This window comes from Protopterus annectens, chromosome 14.part0 (assembly GCF_019279795.1).
Source record: "Protopterus annectens isolate FY-2018-M chromosome 14.part0, PAN1.0, whole genome shotgun sequence".
NCBI classification, from domain to species: Eukaryota; Metazoa; Chordata; order Ceratodontiformes; family Protopteridae; genus Protopterus; species Protopterus annectens.
The window spans coordinates 28250456-28268131 of NC_056748.1; the positions used below are offsets into that span (position 1 = coordinate 28250456).

Sequence of the window (17676 nt, forward strand, 5' to 3'; positions counted from 1 at the left end):
AAGAAGCTGCAGGTTCGAAAGGGGGAAGAATCAAAGAAGCAAGAACTAAATTTAGGTCCCAAGGAGAAGGAGGATTTCTTATAGGAGGTCTGAGAAGAAAAACTCCTTTCAAAAAGGCTTTGCAGAGTTTGTGGGACATTAGGGCAGATTCAGAAATACCCACATGAAAGTTAGAAATAGCTGCCAATTGAACTTTAAGTGTAGAGGGAGATGAACCTGCATGGAAGAGTTCAGCTAGAAAATCAAGGACTAGTTGGATGGAAGCAGTGAAAGGATCTATGTCCTTTCCTTGAGCCCAATATGTGAAGCGTTTCCACTTACTCAAATAAATCTTTCGAGTGGAAGAGTTATGGGAAGCTATCAATATATCTCTAACAGAGTGAGATAATTGAGGAAGCCTGGCTAAGTTTGGAACTGGAGGAACCAAGCAGTGAGGTTCAGAGAGGGGAGGGAGCGATGAAACTGACCCGACTGATGGATCAAAAGATCTGGAACTAGGTCCAGATTCCACGGTCGCTCCAAGAGAAAACGATGTAGAAAGGGGAACCACACTTGTCGAGGCCAGTAAGGAGCAATGAGGATCAATGAGGCCTTCTGAGCGATAGCTTTCTGTATTACTTGAGAGATCAGTGGGAAAGGAGGAAATGCATACAGAAGTCCCGGGGCCAAACTTGGACTAGAGCGTCTCTGCTGGGTTGGCCTGGTAAAGGGAATAGAGTGAAATATTCTCTGCACTTGCTGTTTTGGGGAGTAGCAAAAAGATCGCAGCAAGGCTGACCCCACTTGAGAAAAATTTCTCTCACTACAGAGTCTTTCAGAGACCACTCGTGAGGCATGAGTATAGCTCTGCTCAACTTGTCCGCAATATGATTGGACTTCCCGGGGATGTGCGTTGCTATCAGAAACCGCTGAGAAGAAATCGCCCATTGCCACAGTCTGAGTGCTTCTCGACACAGGGGGTATGATCTGGTTCCGCCTTGTTTGTTGATGTACCACACTACAGACATATTGTCTGTCTGGATTGCAATTGTTCCCAAAGGAAGAGAGTCTTGAAGGGCTTGCAACGCTAAAAGCACTGCTCTCATCTCCAGAACATTTATGTGCAAGTGGCATTCGCTTGGTTGCCATGTGCCCTGGACTGTCCTGCCCTGATAATGCCCCCCCCACCCGATCAGGGAGGCATCCGTTGTCAGAGTAGCAACCGGAGGAGGTGGAAGAAAGGGTCTTCCGACAGGAGCTGGGGAAGACATCCACCACATGAGATGCTTTTGCACGCGTGATCATAATGGTGTGAGACATTGGAAGTGCCTGGTATGACCATTGAGTAAAAAGCATCCACTGAAGGATCCGCATGTGGTATCTGGCTAATGGAAGCAGAGGTATGGCCGCTGCCATAATTCCCAACACCTTTAGAACTAACCTGGCTTAGATTCTGTTGTTGTTGAGAAGGAGTGATACCAATTTGTGAATGTCTGATATTCTTTGATGTGTTAGCCTTGCAGACATGTTTATTGTATCTAGATTTGCGCCTATGTAGGTAATAGTACGACAAGGCGACAAAACAGACTTTTCGCAATTTATTGAAATACCCAGCTTTTGACAAACGCGAAAAGTGTAATCTCTGGCCATCAGAAGGAGATGCTTGGTGGGAGCTGTGAGGAGCCAGTCGTCCAAATATGGAAACACCTGGAATCCTTGTCGTCTCAGGTGAGAAGCTACCACTGCCATGCATTTGGTAAACACCGGGGCAGTGGTGAGACCAAAGGGCAGGGCCCTGAACTGAAAATGACTGGTTCCCAGCCTGAAGCGGAGGAATCTTCTGGAGCGCCTGTTCATCTTTATGTGATAGTACGCATCCCGAAGGTCTATAGAGCACATCCAGTTTCCTTTGCCCAAAAGGAAAAGGATGGATTGCAGCGTGACCATCCGAAATCTTGTTTTCTTGACTGATTTGTTCAAGACACTGAGATCCAAAATTTGTCTCCAGTCCCCTGTTTTCTTTGGAACTAAAAAGAACCTTGAGTAGATTCCGGATCCTTGCTGGTCTGCTGGAACTGGCTGAATTGCTCTTTTGCAAGCAGTTTTGAAATTTCCAAAACTGCTAGATCCCTTTGAGCGGGTGGAACATCTGGAAGGGATTTTTTTGACTGATTTGGAAAGCGAAGAAAGGGGATAGAATAGCCTTCGGAAGTGATGGACTGTACCCATTTGTCTTGAGTCAGGGATAGCCAGGCTTCTGGGTACAGTGACAATCTTCCCCCGACTGCCTCCGAAGATGGGCAGTCGGGCAACACCTCAGGGATGCTGAAAGGGTTTGTCAGGGAAGGCTTCCCGATTGCCCTGGTTCTGCGGACCCCCCCTGCCCCTAGGGCGACGTCTACCATTGTTATTCCCACCTCTGCCTCTGGTGGGAAAACGACTCTGTGCGTCAGGCGAAGTCCCTTGAGATTGTTTACGGAACCACATCTTTCCACCTTTCTGGCCTTTGGGGTAAGGCCTGGAAGGAGTAGAAAAATGGACTCCGACGGCAGAAAGGGTCTTGCCATCAGTCTCGCACCTAGTCAAGGTTTCTTTCACTTGAGGACCAAAGAGAGATGATCAAATGGGGAGTTCGTGAAAGACGTCTTGAAGGGGTCCGCAAAATTGCATAGCCGCATCCAGGCATGCCTACGTAAGGCCACACCTGTCCCTGCGGCTCTGCTCGCTCCATCAGCCACGTAAGAAAGAAGGCGCATGGAGGAGTTGGTTATGGAATTAAGGGTAGCCAGCTGCGTGTTCATCTTATCTTGGAAACCCGCAGCTGTAGGGTCCTTTAACATTTCACTCGCTTCCTTGATCAAGTCCCTTTGAAGACGAGTAAAATGGCACAGGTAGTTCAGCGAACGCATGGTAAATGTCGCTGACGAGAACATCCGCTTCCCGTACCTATCCATGGACCTAGATTCCTTGTTAGGTGGATGGACAGGTACTGAAGGATCAGCTAGCTCCTTCTTGGTGGCAGCAGCTACCACCATAGCATCCACAGAAACTCCTTTTGTTAAAAATTGTTTGTCTGCTGGAGCTGTTATGAACTTAGAGGGTCTCCTGGGAGTGGGGTCCACTGAATCAGGAGCCGCCCATGCCTTCTTAGCAACCACCTGCATGAGGGGGGCGAGGGGGGGGGACACCCAGGAGGTGGAAGGATGAGAGCCAAACGCCTCAAGATACACAGATTCGTCCTCCGAAGGGTTGAGGGCTGGCCAATTTCCCCTCTGTTTCAGGATCTCCAGAATGTCTGCAAATGAGACATCTTCAGAAGGGGAACGGGGGGAACCCTCAGAATCATCCAAATCTGTGTCTGACGTGATGGACTCAGGTGAGTCAATGTGTTTCCTCTTACACTTCCTCTTTCGAGGGGGCTCTTCTGCCAAATCAGGAGAGGCCTCGGAAGAGGATGAAATCCCCACAGGGGGCTCCTGAGGAGCTGGCTCTCTGCGGTCCGGGATGAGGGAGTGAGTCGACTTAGCCTGAGGCACCATAGAGGGAGGGGTGGACGGAGCCGACTGTGGAGTAGAGCCAGGCTCTAGCACACTCCGCATGACCTCGAATGCACCCCTGTCAGGCAGAGCCAGAGGTCCCCGCTCCGAGAAGCTAAGAACCCCCCTCGGCACCGACAGTGATGGCTCCGAGGCCGATGTCGGAGCCGAACTCACCAGCGCCGAAGCACCGAGAGGGAGAGGGGGGTCGGACAAGGGTCCGATGCCACTCACAACCTCGGAGCCGATGAGGGAAGTCCGGCGCCGAGATTCTTCCAAGGAAGAAAACGGAGCCGACGACGGAGCCGAAGACAATTGTATCGGCTCCGACGCAATCACAGTCTCGGTTCCGACACGACCCGGCTCCGAGCTCAAGAGAGTCGAAGGAGGAATATGTTGATGGACCGGGGCAGGCATCGACTGATGAGTCGGGCTCTGAAGCATCTGGGCCAGTGCCTCGGACTTAAGTAGTCGACTCACTACCCTCTGAAGGTCATGATCCGACAGCCTCGATGACCTAGAGGAGTGAGATCTTTGGCTCCGCTCAGACAGCAGGGGAGATCCTGGAGCCGAATGAACGGAGCCAAGAGATGGTGACCTGGACCTCTTCCTAGTTGTCGGCTCCGAAGGTCTGGTCGGAGCCGGCACGGAACTTACTACCTCGGCTCCGCCGAGCCGAGGGGCCACAGAAACTGTGGACTGAGGCTTATCGGCTCCAGCCGGAGCCGATGAAGGCAGAGGTTGAGAAACCTTAGGTCTCGGCTCAGTTGCCAGAGCCGAAGACCTAGATGCCTTAGAGGGCTTCCCTGTTGAAACAGACAGGGAATCCTCTGGCTTGAGTAAGCCTCTGAGAATCAATTTATTCTTTCTTTCCTACAGGACCCTGGGGCTGAAGCCATGGCACACAGCACAGGAGTCCTGCAGGTGCAAAGGCCCCAGACAATAGACACAAGAAGTGTGAGCGTCTGTCAGAGATATTTTCTGACAGCACGCATCACACTTCTTGAATCCGGAGACCTTTGCTTCTTTAGACATTTTTATTTGAACAGGTGTGCACAAACACGCACACAAACACACTAGTTACACCCTGTCAAGTTAAATTATAATAAAAGCAGTGCTAGAATTTTAAAATAAAATAATGCACACACACTCCACTAGGGAAGGAAAGACCTATAGGCCCAAGGGAAGAACCTAAGGTTCTTGAGGGAAAAAAACGGAAATTTTTTTGGAAGGGAATAAAAAGTTTTCTAAACTACACTAAACTAAGTAAATATATTAAATTAAAGGGGTTTTTAAAGACTAATTTCAACAAGAAATAGTACTCACCAAGAACCGGTAGAAAAACCAACCTCGAAGCTGTAGCGGCAAACGAGATCTGAGGTAACTCTCGCCTAGCATTGTGGGATATAAGGGGAGCCTCGAGCCGGTGGAACCAACTCTCGAGCTTTTAGAGTGGCCGAGTCGGAGCCGAGGTCGGCTCCGAACCCATCCAGCAAGAATGAAGGCGAGATAGACAACTTAACATCTGGCAGTAAACTGAGCTCAAGATAATGGAAAAATTAAACAAGGTGTATTTGCAAACAAAACATGAGAATTTAGCCAATTTTCATTACATATATTTTACTTGTACACATACAATGAAATACTACAGTTAAAGGGGGACAACATGGACATTTACAAAATATACACACAAAGTACATTTTTGTCAAAAAGTTCTGGATGAGAAGAGACAAATCAGCTGCAGTGTGCAGCGATGTGTACTCTTAGCAGGACTATCATTCACGGCTGTAGGTACACAGTCTTGAAGCACACTTACATGAGATTATGATTGCTTAGTTTCAGCCTGAACTTAACTACACTGTCAATTTGTCTGATATCTGGCACACTGTCTGACAACTGGCAAATTATTCCACCAGATTAGTGAAAGTTTGCTAATAGCTCTTTCAGTAATGGAAAGTTTGAAAGGGGACTTAATGAAATCCCCTCAGAGCCTCAAAGAGTGTAAGACTGTTCCTTTGTACCAGTTTATACTGCAGATCTGAGCAGTATCTGTCATGCAGTAATTTAAATTCAACAGTGATGCTCTTGCTTTGATGGGACGCCAACTGCATTTAGTGTGACACAGCGATGTCAAGTTCTACTGCCAAAAAGAAGGAATCTCACTATATTGTTTTCTGTTGTCTATAGTAGAGGTTAGTATGAGCATAGTGCGATGCAGTGAAGTGGAGTCCAAATTCAAGCCTGGGTTCTTATACCTCAAGAGCAATTGCTTTTCTGGCATCTGGGGTAAGATGGTTAGAAATTCGTTAGGCACTGTAAAGCTGCCTAAAGTACTTGTACTAATGGCTAGGTTCTGTGTGCATGCTACATGAAAAAGAATGGTCTAAAATGACTCCTAGATGCTCACTGGTAGCAGTAACTGGCAGAGGTATATAGGCTGGATCTGAGGTATTTTTAATGTTTTGAAGTTCAAAACCACCACCTGTGCTTCTAAAATATTTGTAACTAGCCTCTTAGCAACTAACCAGTTCCAGTGGTCCAAGTCGTCCCATTTAAGTCCTTACTAATGATATCTGCATATAATTCTACATACAATGTGTAGCAGTTTTACTGTTATGGAGCTTTTCTCCTCAGGTCTCTGCTGAAAAGGGGCTACTGGCCCAGTTGGATTAACCCAGTTAATAAATATCAAATGAATATGGGCCAGCAATAACAATATCACCTGTATAAAAGATGCAGTTAAGCTGTGGAAGATTCCAAGCTAGAGTATTCAGAAACAGAGAGAACAAAAAAGGGCTTAGCACAGAACCATGAAATACTCCTAAGGTTAGCGTGCTAGTTTCATTTTTAAGTTTTTGTCCTTTCATCCTGAATGTTCTGCCAGTAATGTAGTTTTCAAACCAAAGTGTTAATCTCGTTGGAAAATCCACAATCTGTTAACTTCTGCTGAAGACTGTGGTCCACTGCCTCAAATACATGTTTAACATTAAGGAAAATAACACTAGTTAGTACTCAACTGTCCATATTCCTATGTACATAATTAGTGAGAGAGACAGTATAAAGTTGTGGTTACACTACACCTAGGGAGGAACCCATGCTGGTTATCAAAATATTTTTACGAAGAGTCCAAAATTTGGTTGTAGAACACTTTGAAATGCTTTTGCAACTGGTCTAAAGTTTGAGGCAGATGGCAGTGACAGAACTTTAGGGAATGGGATAACGACTAGTGAAGATAATGTAAATGGAATGCGACTTTCCAATAAAACGTGCAAATATCCACAGGATAAAGTGTGCTTTCACAGCAGATGATAGTATAGCTTCTGAACACAAACGTAGTCATAATACTCATGTAACACAATAAGCCTCCCACAGAAAAATAAATCAATCATAACTAGTAAAAAAAAAGAGTGAAGAAAACTGTTTTGCAGTTAATGTAAACTCTCTTCCGAGATCCACTGTTAATACACACAACTGCACTATTTCACTTCCAGAAGGGTCACTGTGACAGTATAGTAAATCAGACTTTGGTACCATCACGAGCAGTACCTGGTATCAGACATGGGTGTCAAACTTCAAGGTTAAAAAGCATACCAAAGCAAACTTGCATGTCTTGTGCTACACCGTTCTTCCAGAAAATTCTGCTGAAATACAGGCATTGCCTATTTACTAAGCGTGCAGATGATAACATGGTGTCAGGAGGTGGTGAAATATCTGTCAGAAGTGATACAAATGCAGCTGAGGTGAAGAAACATTTGCATTCAATATTGTTGGTTTTGAACTACAAAAGTGCAACGGCAGTAGAAACATGGCTCAGATAAGACCACCTGGATGTATTTCAATGAACAGAAATTTTTAGAAAATGTAATCAGCGGATACAGAATTCTCAATTCTTTTCTAAAGATCTCATGACCAGTCCCTTTATTTACTTCATATTATCTATAGCTTCCTTTATACTGGAAATAGATTTATTTCCATTTTCTAGTAAATATCTTTTGGCAGCCAGTAACATTAAACTTACTAAGGCCTCACAATGTCTGAACAATTCAGATCTTACCATCCAGCTCAAAGACTAAATTCCCTAGTTAAAATCATCTGTTACCCCCCCACACACACACACGCAGATTACTGTCAAAGTACTCAAAAAAAAAAAAAAAAAAAAAAAAAAAAAAAACTTTCAAACTCCAAAAAAAAAAAAAAAAAAAAAGTGCCAAATTACCTCTATTACAGATCACACCTCTAGCATTGTTCTATCTAGGCAAGGAAAATCCTATTATGTCTAGGTGGGGTATAAAACTACCTATGAAACGGTCTAAAACCTTCTGTACCTGGACAGTGTTGCATACTTGGAGAGTATTTCTTCCTACTGTTCCTTTTATTTTTTTTCCCATTCTCTTTTCCCAGTCTTTTCTAACTTCCTCCAATTGATTCTTTCAATTATGCAATACTTTATATGTCCTCCAGATTATCTCTAACAGCAGGTTCTGTTCTAGACACACCTATACCTCTACCACAACTTGCCTATAAACTCAGCACTCCCTTTTCACTCTATTTGCCCACACTCTGCCTTTCCTATTAGGGATTTGATGGTCTCTAACCTGCAGTCCAAACTTTTGCTCAAGCCTTATTTCACTCTGCTGCTACTACTACCTTTCCCCTCCAGAGTTATTTGCTCCCAATACATTGGCTCCTTAGCTAATTTCTTATAATAAATTCCACACCCCTCTTGCCTATTTTCTACATCCCTACTTGCAGACCAGGAGACAGGATTTGGTCCCCCACCCCCACGCTTGTTCACATACCAGAGAACAGTCACGTTGTCTGTGTAGATCCTCAACTACCTTGGTTGAGAAGGGACTGAAAGGACTGAAGAGCTAGAAAAAATGCCTTCATTTCTTTTACATTTATGTGATCCTTTGCCTGAGAGGGAGATCATAGCCCTTGTGCAGTATGGGGACCCAACACAGTACTCCAGCCTGTATCCAAAGCAGATGTGTAGAGGTCTTGAGTTTGGAGCACAGGGTGGATGGAAAGTCCCGGGCTGACAGACATTTGTTCAATCCACCATAGAAGCTCCTTTTTCAAGCACGGTAGGAGCGGCATTTGAAATTCCAGAAGGCGGGCATGTTGTGTTCACATTGACTTCAAGGACCACTGAAAATTCCTGATATGAAGCTTTGCCAGAGACAACATAGGTATGGTAGAAACCATCAGTCCAAGGATCCTGAGAAATTGCCTTGCTGATAAAAGGTGCAGGTGAAGGAGGTTTAAGAATGTCTGGCAGAGCTCCTGTGCCTTCTGAGGTGGAAGCAACACAATCATTCTTTCTATTTGGAATCTACACCCCAGAAAGACATGGTCTTGGGATGGGGTGAGGGTAGATTTTTTTGAAGTTGATTGTGAATCCTAGTTGTTGAAGAATGACAATGGCTGAGTGGAGGTTCCACTGCAGATCCTCTGGGGTGTTTGTCTGGAACAAGAGGTCGTCCAGGTAAGGGAAAATGTGAATGCTTGGAGTCTGGAGTAAGCAACTACTGGAGCAAAACATTTTGTGAAAACTCTTGGGACTGTAGAAAGCACAAAAGGCAAGACTGAGAACTGGAATTGCCAAGATGCCACAGTGAAACAAAAAATTTCCTGAATTTGGGATGAATGGGAATGTGCAGGTAGGTGTCTGATGTCTATGGTTGCCAGAAAGACCTGTGGGAGGATCAGAGGAAACAAGGACTGAAGGGTGAGCATCTTGAAGGATGGCACCTTTAGGAAGGTGTTGAGGAAGGCAAAATCTAAGATGGGTCTTCCAGGGACCTTCCTTTTTGGGTACTAGGAACATGCGGGAGTAGAAGCCTGTTCCTCTTTGCTGTGTGGGAACTGGTTGTATAGGTCCCTGTTCCAGCAGGTCTTCCAGTACCTAGGGGAAGAGGGGTACCTGTTCTACAGGTGGATGTGGGACACCCCTGAAGGGAGACACGTTGTGCCATGCCATAAAGTATCCTTGTTTTATGATGTACAACACCCAGGCATCTTGTGTGATGGCTTCCCAGGCTGGAAGGGATAGGGAGAGTTGCAGGGAAAGAGGGGGGGAAGCAGGGAAGTCCTGAAGAGTCAAGGAAGAACCTGCTCTGTCAAGAAAAGGCTGTTTGTGTGGCTGCGAGGAGGAGGGTGCTGAGTAGTGATGAACTGTCTTGCCCTTTGGAGGGCTTAGGTTGGGAGAGACGGGTTTGCCTGCAGACATATACCTGTTTGAATGGGTAGTTCCTGCGGAACTTGGAGACTGGCGAGACCAGGATATGCTTTCGAGGTCTTTTAACTCTACTCTTTTCCTGCAATGATTTGCAAATATTAGCTGAAGCCTGACCAAACAATGTAGAATTGTCAAGGGGAACATCCATGAGCTTCACCTTGATGTTCTCAGTGAGGAGTTGATGCCTTAGCCATGCAAACCTTCTCAGCACTGAGGCAGGGTCAGCTGCCCTACAGGTAGTCTCCACAGCATCATAGCTGCATTTTATTGAGTGACTGGCCACCTTGGAGGATGCAGCAACCAGGGAAGGCCAAAGCCTTATTTTATGAATCAGGCATGTCAAAGACAATTTTAGATAGTTGTGACATAAGTTCCAGGGAATACTTAGTCATACGTGTTTGATAGTTCAAAGTCCTAAAGGCTAGGGTAGCTGAAGTGTACACTTTTCCCCAACCTCTCTATTTGCTTGCGGTCTTTGTCAGATGGAAGGAGAGAGGTGGAAGGAAGGGACTTTGAAGCTCTGTCTGAGACCACAGAAATGACTGAGGGGTCTGCAACAGGGGGCCTTAAAGAGGAAGCTGCAGTTTTGAGGGACTTTATAGTATCTGTCCAGCTTCATAGGGGCAGGAGGCTAGGAGTGTGGATTGTTGGGACATGGAAGCAAAGGCATCCCAACATGCAGGAATAACTGGTGGAACAGCTGAGGGACTGGGGGTTTCCACTTGGAGGAGGTCGTAGTACCACTTCTGAACATCAGACATTTGAGAGCTGTCCCACTTGAAGTGGTCACTCATTTTTATATAGTTTCTCCAAAAGAGATTTCCTCCAAAGTGGAGTCTGTCCTATTAGACTTTTCCTCAGGGGAGGCAAACTCTAATGAAGGAATCAGTCAGGAGTAGGCCAAAATGTCACAGTTATCAAATGAATGTTCTTCCTCTGAATCAGGCTGCTGTCTGACCCTTTTTTGGGGGAGAGGTAGGCCAGGAGAAGGGGACTCAGCCAGATGCCTCATGGACATAAAGGCCTTGAATAATCCTAGGGCAAAATTTTGCCACTCTTTCTGGGGGTCTTGAGGAGGGGCTGAGTGCTTAGGTTTTTGTTTTTCTTGGCAGGCACGTCCACCGATGTAATGTTGAGAGGTCGGACATAGGCCTGCATTCAAGTATGTCTAAACTGACTTCGTCCCTCATAAGAATTTGCATAATTACCCAAGGGCCCTCTGATAGACTAAGCCTTGGTTCCGCTGGGCATCTGTACCAGATGCCTGTGCGGCCACTCTGGACATGTTGTCGTCCAGGTCTAAGGGTGGCCTGCAAAATGGGTCTGGCCTGAGAATCCAGATGCAGAGCAGACTACCATGTGCCGCAGGAGACGCATCTGCTGGAAGAGGCTCAGCTGAAGCTTCAGGCCTAGGCCTATTGGCCTTCTGCTTTACAGTACGCTCATGTCAGGCTGCAGGAACCCTCCATCATGCTTTTAGCCAAGATTTCTAGGTGTTGATTCTCTAAATAGTTGTGAGGGAGGAAGGTCTGCTCCGAAGAGTCTTGGGGAAGAACAACTGGCAGATTTTGTGTGGAATCTGCGTTCCACAATCACACTTCCCGTTCCTGGATGACATTAACTCAAAGGAAAAGATGCAGCACCAAAAATAGAAAGATTCCCCAAAAGGGCATTTATCTTTAGAATAAACACTCGATTCCAGCAGCAGGGTGACATCTGGGACTGGCAATCCGACTAGTGGCAAAGAAGTTCTGGGGATGGTGTGTGCGTACACCACTTTTATGGCCTATGTCCAATAGTTGCCTACATGAGACGTACCACACACCATACAGTAGTAAAAGACTTTGGTATACTGGCTGATGTCAGGTTGCCTGAGCAGGCAACTCCCTCATGTAAAGAACACTGCAACAGATGAACAAGAAGGATATCAATGTGTACCCTAGCTTTCTTACTAAATATACTCCATCAAACTATCCTATCCTCTCTTGTTATATTTCCCTTCTAGATCCCCTATATATCCTTACTATTGCAAATCAAGTTCCAGTGCCCACCCTAAATATTCTCTGCAGAAAGCTCATTACTGTTCCCACAATTTTCCTAAGATCAATAACAGTTTTAAGCAGGATCTAAATATATACCAGTACAATCCTCCTCCTCTCCCAGCCAATAAACCCTTACTGCCACAAATCTACCATTACTGCCTTGGTTTTCTACCACTATTAAAGACCATTTCAGAATCACTACTACTACTACTACTATTCATTTCCTTTGCCTGATACTATGCTGAATGTCCTTCCAGAAATCCGCTCTCTCTCAACTTCACATTATTATTTCTATCCAAATGTGTCCTGTAACACTGCCATTTGCATCTTACACTTCTTCATCTGCAAGGTCATTTTTCATTTCATGTTAATATTGTCAAAACAACAGTGATACACATGTACCACCTCCACACGTTATACATGACAGTTAAAATGAAAATGTGTGTTCAAACTGCACCTTACATATAAACACTTATGTTCTTAAAAGCTGATATTTTCTGTAGTTGCTTCTTCTCAAGTCTGTATGAACCCATGTTACATTTAAGACCTTTTGCTTCAATAAAAACACTCAGGAAACAAACAAAAAAATGCATTTTAAACATCTGAACCTCTTAACTCACAGCAAACGCACAAAACCATATGCATTTTCCAAAAAGGAAGTACATTTTCCATACAGGAAGTTATCCTTTAATACAGAAGCTGCCCCAAATTTACTGCTGCACCCACAGGCATTACCTCTTCTAAACTTGGGGTTAACCATACTGAATTGTATATTACACCCAGTGATCCCACTTGGATTACTTCCTGTCCTCACCCTGTTTCTATAGCCCTCCTAGAAAGGAAGCCTTGCATGCTCTCACTAAACTTTTCTTTTTTAGCCTTAGGGGAAAAGTGTACTAGCTCTCCTGAAATTGTATACTGTTACATTTAATGCATTAAAGTACTAAGGTTGATGTATAGGGCAAATTCTTGCACAATTATTTATTTACTTTCTATTCTCAGCCTCCTGAGATGGTCTACTGGCCCTTTTAAGTCATGATCCGGATTTTTACAAGTAAAACATTACCGGACCATAGAAAAATGAAACCATACGTACAGTAAAGCAGCAAGTTATACACAAAAGTGCACCACTGAAGACTCCAGGGAAATAATAATCGCTACTGACAAATAAGGTGGCAAACTTGTTTACCAGTTACAATCTGTGCACATTTGCAAGGGACAAAGTTATGTTTAAATAATGGGTTAAACAGGATCATACAATATCAATCATTTCTTAAAGTTTGAAAATTCAGTTAATTTTCATGAACTCCCTAATAGTCCATCTTTAAAAGATCAAACTCTACCTTGTACATGTCATTCAAAACACATTGTTCAAACCTCCTGATTAGTATCCTGCACCTGCAGACTTGTCACTAATGAACAGCATTTGCTAAATGGACAAAAAAGCAGCCATAACTTTGCAAATGTGGGAGAAAACTTTTGTAGATTTAGCTCAAAGTACAGTATTTCACTCTAACTTGCCATAACAGTAGATGTTTGAATGGTTACGGCTGCAGCAGCCTTAGCTATATACAGGATACAACTGCCAGCCAGCTTCCAAAGCTGATCAACGAACTTAGTCTTCTTTAGTCACTTCATCTTGCAGAAAGTACAGTTGTGTACACTTACCATAAATGTAGATGTTCAAGTGTATTCACAGTTGCAGTCATCACATTTGGGTTATCTGCTTGCAGTAGCCCCCAGTCGGCCTGATTAACAAAGACTTGGGTCCTGCATCTGTTGCTGTCTTCTTCTGTGACGTCAGGTAGTCAGGGGTATAAAACATGCAGCAGACGCCATTACATCAGTTTTTCCTGCCCCAGATGTCAGGTGCCCCCTTAATGGGAAGCAATAAAACATATATACACACACAAGGATATACCGCCAATAAAAAAGCAAATACACCAAAAAGCTTTTAAGCATAGTAAAGGAGAGTAGAGGTATAGCCAAAAAAAAGTCAGGGGGTTGGAGGGAGGGTAACCAGGACTGCAACAGTGAATACACTCGAACATCTACATTTATGGTAAGTGTACACAACTGTACTATGGTTCTTCGTGTTTCACTGTTGCAGTCATCACATTTGGGTTGATTCCCAAAGCCAATGATGGGAGGAGGAAATTAGATAGCATTAGGACCACTATAAGACCCTGCAAGACTGCAGTGGCAAAGCCAGCTCTGGATTTAGAGAAAATTGGCAAATGGTAATGCTTGGTGAAAGTATGTACAGAACTCCAGGTAGCAGCTTCTAGGATGTCCTGATAGGGACACCTCTGAGAAAGTCTGTAGAGGTAGATGCAAGCCCTGTTTGAATGGGGTCTGATCCCCTGTGGGATAGGTTTTCCACGGTGCTTACAGCAGAAATGAATGCAATGGCCTATACATTTAGAAATGTTTTCCTATGAAATAGCCTTCACCTCGACCCCTGCAGCAAATGCCACCAGCAGTTGTTCAGATTTCCTTTGAGGTTTAGTCCTGTCCAAGTAAAATCTAAGTTGTTGTCTGTGCACATCTAAGGAGTGCAGTATCCATTCCCCTTTGTTCTGTGGATTAGGAAAGAAGGTTGGCAAATGAATGGACTGATTAAGAGCCACACCGGATACCACCTTGGGCATTTTAAATCTGCACTAGCAGCTGGCTCGAAAGGAGGAAGAGTGAGTTTCTCCAATACAAAGTTGAGGTCCCAGGCTGGAGTTGTGGCTCTCCTGGGTGGTCTTAAAATTTTGGCCCCTCTGAGGAACTTGCTTGAGCAGTGGATGAGAGAAGAGAGGAGGTTCTGTGTTATAATGAGCTGAAATGGCTGAGGCGTGAAAAGGCGTGAATTTTGATGGAGGAAAAAGAAAGGCCCTTGGTGAAGCATCTCAGTTAAGTATTGTAAAATCTGAGGTAAGTTGGGCGCTGCTGTGCTCATCCCTTGAGATTGGTTCCAGGCACAAAATCTTTTCCATTTTTCAGCATAAGATTTTGTAGTACTAGGCCTCCTTGCCACTAAAATGATATCCATCACTGGTTTACTGAGGGATGGTAAAGGAGAGATTAGGTAATTAGCCAGGCTGCTAGGTTCAGGATTTGAAGCCAAGGGTGCAGAATCTGCTTCTCCTGCTGAGACAAAAGGGTAGGGGTATGAGGCAGGTGCCATGGGGCCAAAAGTGACACTGCGCAAGAGGGGGGTACCAGTGTTGGCGTGGCCAGTCTGGTGCAATCAATATTGTCCTTGGTTTGTCCTGTTTGATCTTTAGTAGTACTTTGGAGAAGAGAGGCAGATGAGGAAAGGCATAAACTGACAGGTTTTTACAGCTGAAGGAGACAGCATCCACTTTCCAACCTTGTTTGTGGGGAGTACTTGTGCAAAGTTTGTCCAGTTGGTAGTTCTGGGGGGAGGCAAACAGGTCTATATCTGGGCTGCCCCATTTGTTTGTCAACATGTTGAAAACCTTTGGTTCCAGTTTCCACTCGTGTGGTGTGGGTCCATGAGGTTTCTGCTTAGTCCGTCTGCCACTGTATTTAGATTTTCTGGCAGGAATTGAGCTTGTAGATGCACTTGGTAGCTCAAGGCTGTGTTCCACAATGGCATAGCTAGTCTGCAGAGGGAGTAAAAATGGGCATCCCCCTGCTTGTTTATGTACCACATAACAGTGGTGTTGTCCGTCTTTAACATTAATTGTGCTGGAAGAATGTGATCCTTGAAGGTTGTCACAGCATTCTGTACAGATAACATTTTTTTTGATTGATATGCAGGTGCATTTGACTTGGGTTCCATTTGCCCTGAATACACTTCCGTGCCAGGTGAGCCCCCCCTGAATGCACATCCATGCCAGGTGAGCCCCCCATGCATAGTCTGATGCGTCTGTTAGGGTTTGGGTGGCAGGGGGGTAGAGTGAATGGTAGTCCCTTTTTTTGGTGGCAGGCCTCTGCCCACCAAAGGAACTCTAGGCGTAGGCAAGGTATGATAGGAATCATTGCTTCTAGATCCTGAGAATGCTGACACCATAGGCTTTTTAAATACCATTGTAGTTTCCTCATATGCAGTCTTGCATATGGAATTAGAAGAATGCAGGAGGCCATGAACCCCAAGGCTTGCAATATTTGCCTTGCAGATATAACAGGGTTTTTGTGGCCACTAGTTTGAAGTAGGTTGTCAAATTAATTTGTTTCTCTGGCGTGAGGAAAGCTATCTGGGAAGTTGTATTCAAGCTTGCTCCCAGGAATATAATTTGTTTTAGGGTACCAGGTGTGATTTCTTTTCATTTATGGTGTGCCACAGACAAGTTAGCACCCTTAGTACGAAAGCCAGATGATTCAAAAGTATGTCCTGGGTTTCTGCCTGAATTAGACAATCGTCCAGGTATGGGTATATTTGAATATTTCTTTGCCTGCAAAATGCAATGACTGGAGCTAGGCACTTTGTGAATACCCTAGGTGTAGTAGACAAGCCAAAGGGCAGTGCAGAGAATTGATAGTGTGTATAGCCTGCTTTGAAGTGTAGGTATCTTCTGCAAGATTCCCTGATTGGGATGTGCAGGTATGCTTCCTTTAAATCAAGTGTTCCCAACCAGGCATCGTGAATTTTGGAATCACCAAAAAGATGTTTAGAGTAGACAGGTCCAGGATAGGATGCCATGAATTGTCTTTTCTGGGTAACAGGAAAAGTCTTGAGTAGAAACCTTGTCCCTTTTCCACTTCTGGTACAGTATGAACAGCCTTTATGCTCGAGAGAGAGAGTACTTGCTTTTGAGCCTCTGCCCACTGATTTGGGAGCAGATCTGGCCAATCGTTTGGGGTTGGTAACGTGTGGAAGTGAAATCTGTATCCTTGGGACACTATTTAAAACCCATTTGTCCTGGGTAATGAATTCCCAGTTTTTTGCATGTAGAGCAATCCCCCCCCCCCAAAAGGGGCAGTCAGTTGAGAAGTGCTTGGAAGTTTTAAAGTGAAGTTATTGAGACAGTTTACCATAGGGGGGGGGGTTTACTACTCCCAGATTTGGAAGTGGGGCCCCCCACTGCTTAATCCTGTGCGTACCCTGGGACTGAAGCCTGGGTGCTCTGCTGGATCTGAGTTTGGGCTGACAAGGCCTGGAAGAGGGAGGAAAGGACCAATTCTTAGAAGGCCAAAGCTTACTAAATCTTGGAGGTTGTACTTGTAAGAAATCTTTCAGTTTGCATAGATTTAGCTTTTTCCTCCATTTTTTTTAAGAACATCTTCTGCCTTATTGCCACACAGGCGGTCTTGATTTAAGGGAGCATCCAGTAATTTAGCTTTAACATGATCTGGCAAGGAATGCTACTTAAGCCAAGCATGCTTTCGAAGTACAGACCTAGTGACAGCAGCCCTGCAAGATGCCTCCAGTGAATCAAAACCACACTGCAAAGTATTTTTCCAACTTGTTCAGCAGAATGCTTTAAATTCTGTAAATCCTTATTTTCAGCACAATCAGGAATCAACATCATTTTCTGTTTAAGCAATTCAATAATATGCTGCTGATATTTCAACATATGAAACTGGCAGTTTAAGGCCCTAATGGCCAAGGTTGCAGAAGTGTATACCTTCTTAACCCAGCTATCCAGCACCCTGGAGTCTCTATCAGAGTGGGTAGGATTTTTGGCAGTAGTAGCTTTAATGCCTTTGGGTCCCTGTGAAATGGTCTCTGGATCCGCAGTAGGATTTTTGAAAAGGAACTTGTGAGAGTCAGGAACCCTGTAATATCTATCAGGTTTTCTGGGAGCAAGAGATAAATTGTCAGGTGCCAAGCTAGATTCCGAAAAGGCATTATCAACAATATCCAGTACAGGAGGGATAGCTAAAGGCCTGTGCTGGGGCAGGAGTGAGAAATCCCTAAGCC

The 17676-nt window shown here is 44.7% G+C and overlaps 1 protein-coding gene across 1 annotated transcript in view; it reads right to left on the reverse strand.

The window, feature by feature from the left end:
• Positions 1-17676, reverse strand: part of FRYL (FRY like transcription coactivator) — a 3917685-nt gene that overhangs the window by 3191848 nt on the left and 708161 nt on the right. The window lies entirely within an intron of this gene.